We start from the raw sequence: 7,525 nt of genomic DNA on the forward strand, positions 1-7,525 counted from the left end.
TTCACCATGTTGACCAGGATGGTCTCGATCTCTTGACCTCGTGATCCACCCACCTCGGCCTCCCAAAGTGCTGGGATTACAGGCGTGAGCCACCGCGCCCGGCCGGAATTGTTTTTCATATACCTCTCTCGTGGCATGGGGAAATCTCCCCAAAGTTTTGCAGAACTGCAACATCACCCTTATCGTTCTCCAAAGTGACTGGGTGGCCCCAGAAAGTAATGTCAGCCTTGGCATCATGACCAATTGCAATATGTAGGTTCCTGACACAGAGCAGCTGCTCAGTAAGTGGGGGCTGAATGCATAAGCCACATACATCAAAAGTGGGTGGAGGTAGAGAAGTCCTAAACAAAGTGAGGTCAGTGCCCAGGAAACACCCAGAAGTCAAGTCCAAGCAAAGTAACAAATCAGAAGACAAACAGAAAAGTTCCAGGAGGCATAAGGTTAAAGGAACTAGGTGGTTTACAGCCATGGAGAGTAAGGAGCACAGGCAGATGAGGAAACCACTAAAGGAGCTGGTGCCTGTCTGGTGAGGAGATTCTGTGTGTCTCCGTCTCTGAAGGCAGGGAGCAAATTGAGGCAGGCCTCAGGAGAATCACGGAAAGGTGGCCCCTCTGGTCAGACAGACGGCAAGCCGGCCGCTAGGGGCAGGAGTCTGTAGCAGGGACACGGGGCTGGCCGGGGTCTGCGCACCCATATGGGTGCCCACGTGTGAGCAGTTAAGTTGGAACACCTGGCAGAGATGGGAATGTGTGGGTGCAGAGGAGGCCAATGCCAACAAGCAGGGGCTGCTGAAAACTGGCTAAACCCTATTGCATGTGGTATAGAGTCATTCTCACTTGGAGTTTATAGTCAGATGATCAATAAAGATGATGTCAGATGCCTAAACTAACAATGTCCTGCCATATTGAAGAAACCTGTTGACCTAGGCAAGTCCGAGCCTATCAGACAGTTCCCAGGAAAGCCTGATGACATTTTTTCAACAAGGTAATTTCTTCTGAAAGTCAGGAGCACCTGACCACCAGTGTTCTACTGAGAATGACCTCAACTAGGCACCTTCTGCTGAAGCCAACACTAACAGAGGTACCGGGATTTTCACAAAATTTATAAGGCTCGGCCTCAAGCCACAAATGAGCAACAGGCCTGGAGCTGCACTAGGAGGGATTCCTGGTTGCAAAATATTGAGATTAAAATGTTTCTCTACGTTCATGTTAACACTAAACTGGGGCCAACAAAAACAAGGTTTGTAGCATCAAACCTTATGGCCAGGCTCAGGAGCTCATGCCTGTAATCCCAGCACTTTGGGGAGCCAAGGTAGGTGGATCACTTGAGGTCAGGAGTTCAAGACCAGCCTGGCCAGCATGGTAAAACCTCCATCTCTACTAAAAATAAAAAATTAGCCAGGCATGGTGGCAGACGCCAGTAATCCCAGCTACTTGGGAGGCTGAGGCAGGAGGATCGCTTGAACCTGGGAGGCAGAGGCTGCAGTGAGCCGAGATCATGCCATTGCATTCCAGCCTAGGCAACAGAGCAAAACTCTGTCTCAAAAAACAAACAAACAAAAACCCTTATGGCCTTATTACCTACCCGGCCCTCCAAGTTGTCCCTAAATACGATTTACCATAGCTAGGAAGAAAACATTCAAAGGTATGAACAGAAGCCAATGTGTCAGCCCTGTCTCTGAATTTCTGGGCCATAGCTGTTTTAAATTAGATTATCAATGCTCAATATCTCATGAACTCCTGACTTAGCTCTGCCATGGAAAAGCTATTTTTGTGCTTTGAGCCACAGATGTTTATATGAAGGCAAATCCATAATTCCAATTATGTTTTATTTTCATGACAGTCTTTTCTTCTACTTAAAAAGTCATGATCAGAGGTCTAGACACACACACACTCCAAAGAAGAAAAAAAAAGAATAGTCATAGCTATCATCATTATTATTTCTGAGACACTTGTAAAAAGCAACATGCTCTGAGCCAAATAGATTCCACAGGGCCCAGATAAATGACTGTAATAAAACAGGCAGGTTTTAGGTCTTGTAAAATTCTCAAAAAAATACCTTCAGTTCTTCTGTCTCCTCTGGCCACCTCTTTGTTGATTCCCTACCCCTACCGACTCCTCAATCACTCAGGGACTTCATAGTCCCTCCTGGGAAAACCTAGTCCCAGAAGTGGATCTATTTGATATTTACACCTCACATAGTCTCTCTGGGGTCTTTGCATTTAAAATGTTATCTTTATTATAGGCGAGGTGGTTCATGCCTATAGTCCCAGAGCTTTGGGAGGTGGGCGGATCACCTGAGGCCAGGAGTTCAAGAAAGACCTGGCCAAGATAGAGAAACCCCATCTCTACTAAAAATACAAAAATTAGCTGGGTGTGGTGGTGCATGCCTGTAGTCCCAGCTACTGGGGAGGCTGAAGCATGAAAATTGCTTGAACCCGGGAGGCGGAGGTTACAGTGAGCCGAGATCCTACCACTGTACTCTAGCCTGGGCCGTGGTGCAAGACTCCATCTCAAAAAAAAAAAAAAAAAGTTATCATTAAGAATGAAATAAAGAGTTTGTTTGTTTGTTTTTAAAGACGAGGTTTCACCATGTTGGTCAGGCTGGTCTTGAACTCCCGACCTCAGGTGATCCACCTGCCTTGGCCTCCAAAGTGCTTGGATTACAGGTGTGAGCCACCACGCCCGGCCAAGAGCTTTTATCTCCTAAAAGGCAGGAGCACCAACAAATAAGGCAAAGAGATATTTCTGGTTAAGAGGAACATGGTTCTTAAGTAACAACATAGATACTCTATAGAAAGATCCAGCAATAGGCTGGGAGGGCTACTAACAGCTGGGACAGAAGCAAAATAAACTGGCTGTCCAAAAAGTTTCAGGAAATTCACCCAAAATAAATCTAAATTGATTATCAAAAAAATCCAAATATGGTCAGGCGCAGAGGCTCACACCTATAATCCCAGCACTTTGGGAGGCTGAGGCAGGAGGTTCACCTGACATCAGGAGTTTGCGACCAGCCTGGCCAACATGGTGAAACCCCATCTCTACTAAAAATACAAAAATTAGCTGGGCGTGGTAGCAGATGGCTGTAATCCCAGCTACTCAGGAGGCTGAGGCAGGAGAATCGCTTGAACCCCGGAAGCAGAGGTTGCAGTGAGCTGAGAGGAGAGATCGCGCCACTGCACTCCAGCCTGGGTGACAGCACGAGACTACTCAAAAAAAAAAAAAAAATCAAGATATTAGGTGTAACCATGGCCACTCCCCAAAAGTGTCTCTGATTAGACCTTCTTTTTTTCTGAGACAGAGTCTCACTCTGTTACCCAGGCTGGAGTGCAGTGATGTGATATCAGCTCACTGCAACCTCCATCTCCCAGGCTCAAGCAATACTTGTGCCTCAGCCTCCTGAGCAGTTAGAATTACAGGTGTGTGCCATCATGTGTGGCTAATTTTTGTATTTTTGTAGAGATAGGGTTTCACCATGTTGGCCAGGCTGGTCTCAAACTCCTGGCCTCAAATGATCCACCCACCTAGGCCTCCCAAAGTGGTAGAATTACAGGCATGAGCCACCATACCTATCCTGATTAGACCTCCTGAAGCACAATTCTACTCTGAAAGAATCAGAGTAGGATAGTGGAGATGATGGGAGGAAACTAACATTTGTAAGCTTATAATGCTTCTAATAATGCTTATATTATTTCCAGTTATCTCAATCTTCAGAACAGCCTTGTGAGGTCGATCTTGTTATTGCTGTTTTATAAGGAAGACAATTTAGCTCAGAGGTGTTAAGTAACTTGCCCAAGGCCACACATCTAATCAGTGGCAAAGCTTGGATTCAAACCCAGATCTGCTTGACTCCAAAGAGGGACACTGAAAAAGCTGTTAAAAGGGCCAGAGGAGAAGGCCAAGGACTATGGGGAAAATATCTTTGTGTAGATTTCTTTCAGCATTATAAATAGGCTCCAATGATATTGATCAACGTTCCCAGAGATGGAAGCAGCCACAAGAATCGATTGCTCAATGTAAAACTCTCTGCACTGTTAAGAGACACACATACACAGACATGCCCAGCAGAAACAGAACATCATCTTCATCTCCAAGGACAACAGGAACTTTTCCACAAGTTTTTTCTTTTCAACATAGATGTGAGTTAAGATGCTAGTTGAGTATGAGGTTTTGATCTACTACAGAGAATCTAAAGGACAGCATTTAGGGATTCGAGCAGCATGGTTGGGAAATTCAGATCTTTTCCGGCCTGAGAACATTGGCCAGATGAGGGTGGGACACCCCAGTAAGGGTGCAGGGTCCCAGATGGTAGCAGTGGCACACAGTATTATTTATTCAGACCTCTTCTTGGGTGCATTCTCTCAGTAGCAGGAGACTTCCATATAGTAGCCAATGTATATGTATTTACTTTGCTGTATCCTGTTTTGGGTTTCTTTTTTTTAAGACAGAGTTTCACTCTTTTCACCCAGGCTGGAGTGCAGTGGCCCAATCTTGGCTCATTACAACCTCTACCACCTGGGTTCAAGCGATTCTCCTGCCTCAGCCTCCCATGTAGCTGGGACTACAGGCATGCACCACCACACCAGGCTAATTTTTTATCTTTTTTTTGGTTTGTCTTTAGTAGAGATGGGGTTTCACCATGTTGGTCAGGCTGTTCTTGAACTCCTGACCTCAAGTGATCCACCCGCCTCAGCCTCCCAAAGTGCTGAGATTACAGCGTGAGCCACCGCACCCAGCCTATTTCTCTGTATTATATTATATTTTACATATAACAAAATAAGTTGTTTTTTTTTTTTTTCAGATGGAGTCTCACTCTGTTGCCCAGGCTGGGGTGCAGTGGCAAGATCTAGGCTTACTGCAATCTCCACCCCGCCTAGGTTCAAGCAACTCTCCTGCCTCAGCCTCCTGAGGAGCTGGGACTACAGGCGTGTGCCACCACACCCAGCTAAATTTGTATTTTTAGTAGAGAAGGGTTTCACCATGTTGGCCAGGCTGGTCTTGAACTCCTAACCTCAAGTGATCTGCCTGCCTCAGCCTCCTAAAATTCCAGGATTACAAGCATGAGCCACCATGCCCAGCCCAAAGTAAACTTTTAAATTACGAGTTAAGAACCTCAGTCAGTATGACGGATTGGGTTGGAAATACCCCTTTGTGTAAGAAAAACTCTCTAGCCATGTTTTTCCTCCACTCTCACACAATAATCACCAACACAGAAGAAGACTTCTTGTGACCAAAAGTGTGGGGGCTTTTTCCACATACACAAAGCAGCAGACACCAGCTGGGTGTCCTCTAAGGAACTATCTACCCTGAGATAGTGTCAGATCCCATAGCTGAGGGGTCAGTTCCTAAGACTGCCCCTCCCCACATGCCAGTGTGACCAGCTGCTTTTTGTCAGGCTTCATGTTAGCTTCTTGAGCCAGACAGACTCCATCATAGCTTCTTCATTTAAGTTATTCCCCTCATTAAGTATGTAACTGTAGTACATAGGTGGGGCAGGTAACACCGGGTACATCCAGGAGTGCATTTGCTGATAAGAGGCTGAGTTAAGTGGCACCAGCAAAGCCTGGGAATGCAGGTGCTGTCCAGTACCCAGAGCCCCCATACCTGTAGGTTGTATGTCTTTTTATGACAGCTCTAGCCCTTGCACCTGGTACTGTTTTATTTCTCATGTACTAGTTTATCTTTTAACTTTTTGCTTACTCTTCTTCTGTGAAAAACTTGCTTCAGCTAGGATCCCCCCTCTGTTTTCAAACGGGTATAAAAAACCCCCAGACTCTTTCTTTCGGGCCCAGAGAATTTGGGGCATTAGTCACCTCTCGGTCGCCAGCTAAAATAAAGGACTCATAATTCAATTTCAGAGTGTGGTGCATTCCTTGACTCGCTCAGGTATAACACCAGTCACAAGTCTGAGCCTCGGGAACTTCTGACTGACCCGCCTCAAGTTGAGGCTCAAGACCCTGCTCTTTGGGTTCAGTTAATTTGCTGGAGCAGCTCACAGAACTCAGGGAAAATTACTTAGGTTTACCGTTTTGCCATAAAAAATATTGCAAAAGATACAGATGAGGGGATGAGTAGGGCAGTATGAGGGAAGGGGCACGGCCCTTCCATGCTTTGCCTGGGTGTACCACCTCCAGGAACCTCCCTGTGTTCAGCTCTCCAGAAGCTCCATGAACTTCCTGGGTCAGCATTCCTTCCTCCAGGGCATTGGGTGGAACACTCTCATTACAGTCCTGCCTTGGGGTAAGTGAAAGGAGGGCAGGAGAAGGTCAGAGGACTGCCTCTGAGGCCTAACACACCCAATATTATAACCGAAAAAACTGTAACAAGGGCTATGCGGGGGTGGTTATGAGCCAGGAACCTCTAATAAAAACCAGTATATATCATAATACCATATTCTCCCATTCAGATGCTTCAAAACATTGAACAAAAATATGATTAAAAAAATATTGCCAGGCGCAGTGGCGCATGCCTGTAGTCCCAGCTACTCGGGAGGCTGAGGTGGGAGGATCGCTTGAGCCCAGGAGTTCTGGGCTGTAGTGGCTATACCGACGAGGTGTCCACACTAAGTTCGGCATCAGTATGATGACCTCCTGGGAGTGGGGGACCACCAGGTTGCCTAAGGACGGGTGAATCGGCCCAGGTCAGAAACAGAGCAGGTCAAAACTCCCATGCTGATCAGTAGGGGAATCGCGCCTGTGAACAGCCACTGCACTCCAGCCTGGGCGACAGAGTGAGATTCCATCTCAAAAAAAAAAAAAAAGAAAGAAAAACATACATGAAAGAGGAAAAGCCACTCAACTTAATAGGGCCAATGTAAGCTTGATACCAAACACTATAAGAACAATTTTTGTTTTCTTTTTTTTAAGGTAAAGATAGTAAGACAAGGGTGCCCGGCATCACAGTTCTATTGAATCTGTACTGGAGCATCCACCTACCCCAATGCAACAAGGAAAGAAAAAGATGTAGGAGTCACAGAAATGGAAAAGATAAATTATTGTTGTTTTACAATTGTCTACATAGAAAATTCAAGAGTTATCTATATGCAGACTATTAGAACTAATAAGAGAAGTCAGCTGGGATGCTGGGTAAAAAAACAAAATTCAAAAATCAGGAATGTTTGTTTCTATGGGCCAGCAAGTAAACTAGAGAATACACTAGGACAAAAGATATTGTTTAAAATATCAACAAAACCTATAGGAAATAAATACAGCAAAAGTTGTAGAAGACATTTATAGGGGAAATCCCAGTAACCGTTCACCTGAATTAAAGGAGATGGGAAGAGCCAGCATTGTAAAGATGTCAGTATTAACTGAATGCAATTTCAAAGAGAATCTCAACAGGAGTTTCTGTATGTGTACAACTAGACAAACTAACATTTTTATAAAGTGGTCAAATCCAAGATGGCCCAGAAATTCTGAAAAAATATAAAAGTAATCATAATAGGTAACAATTTTTGTGTTCTTCTTCCTCATATGGTAGGCACTATTCTAACATTTTCTTTTTCTTTTTTCTTTTTTTTTTTTTTT

The 7,525-nt window shown here is 44.9% G+C and overlaps 1 protein-coding gene across 1 annotated transcript in view; it reads right to left on the reverse strand.

Annotated features, from left to right (window-relative positions):
* Positions 1-7,525, reverse strand: part of STON1 (stonin 1) — a 62,770-nt gene that overhangs the window by 49,688 nt on the left and 5,557 nt on the right. The gene's annotated exons all lie outside the window — the stretch shown is intronic.

The sequence above is a fragment of the Cebus imitator genome, unplaced genomic scaffold, assembly GCF_001604975.1.
Source record: "Cebus imitator isolate Cc_AM_T3 unplaced genomic scaffold, Cebus_imitator-1.0 Scaffold209, whole genome shotgun sequence".
NCBI lineage: Eukaryota > Metazoa > Chordata > Mammalia > Primates > Cebidae > Cebus > Cebus imitator.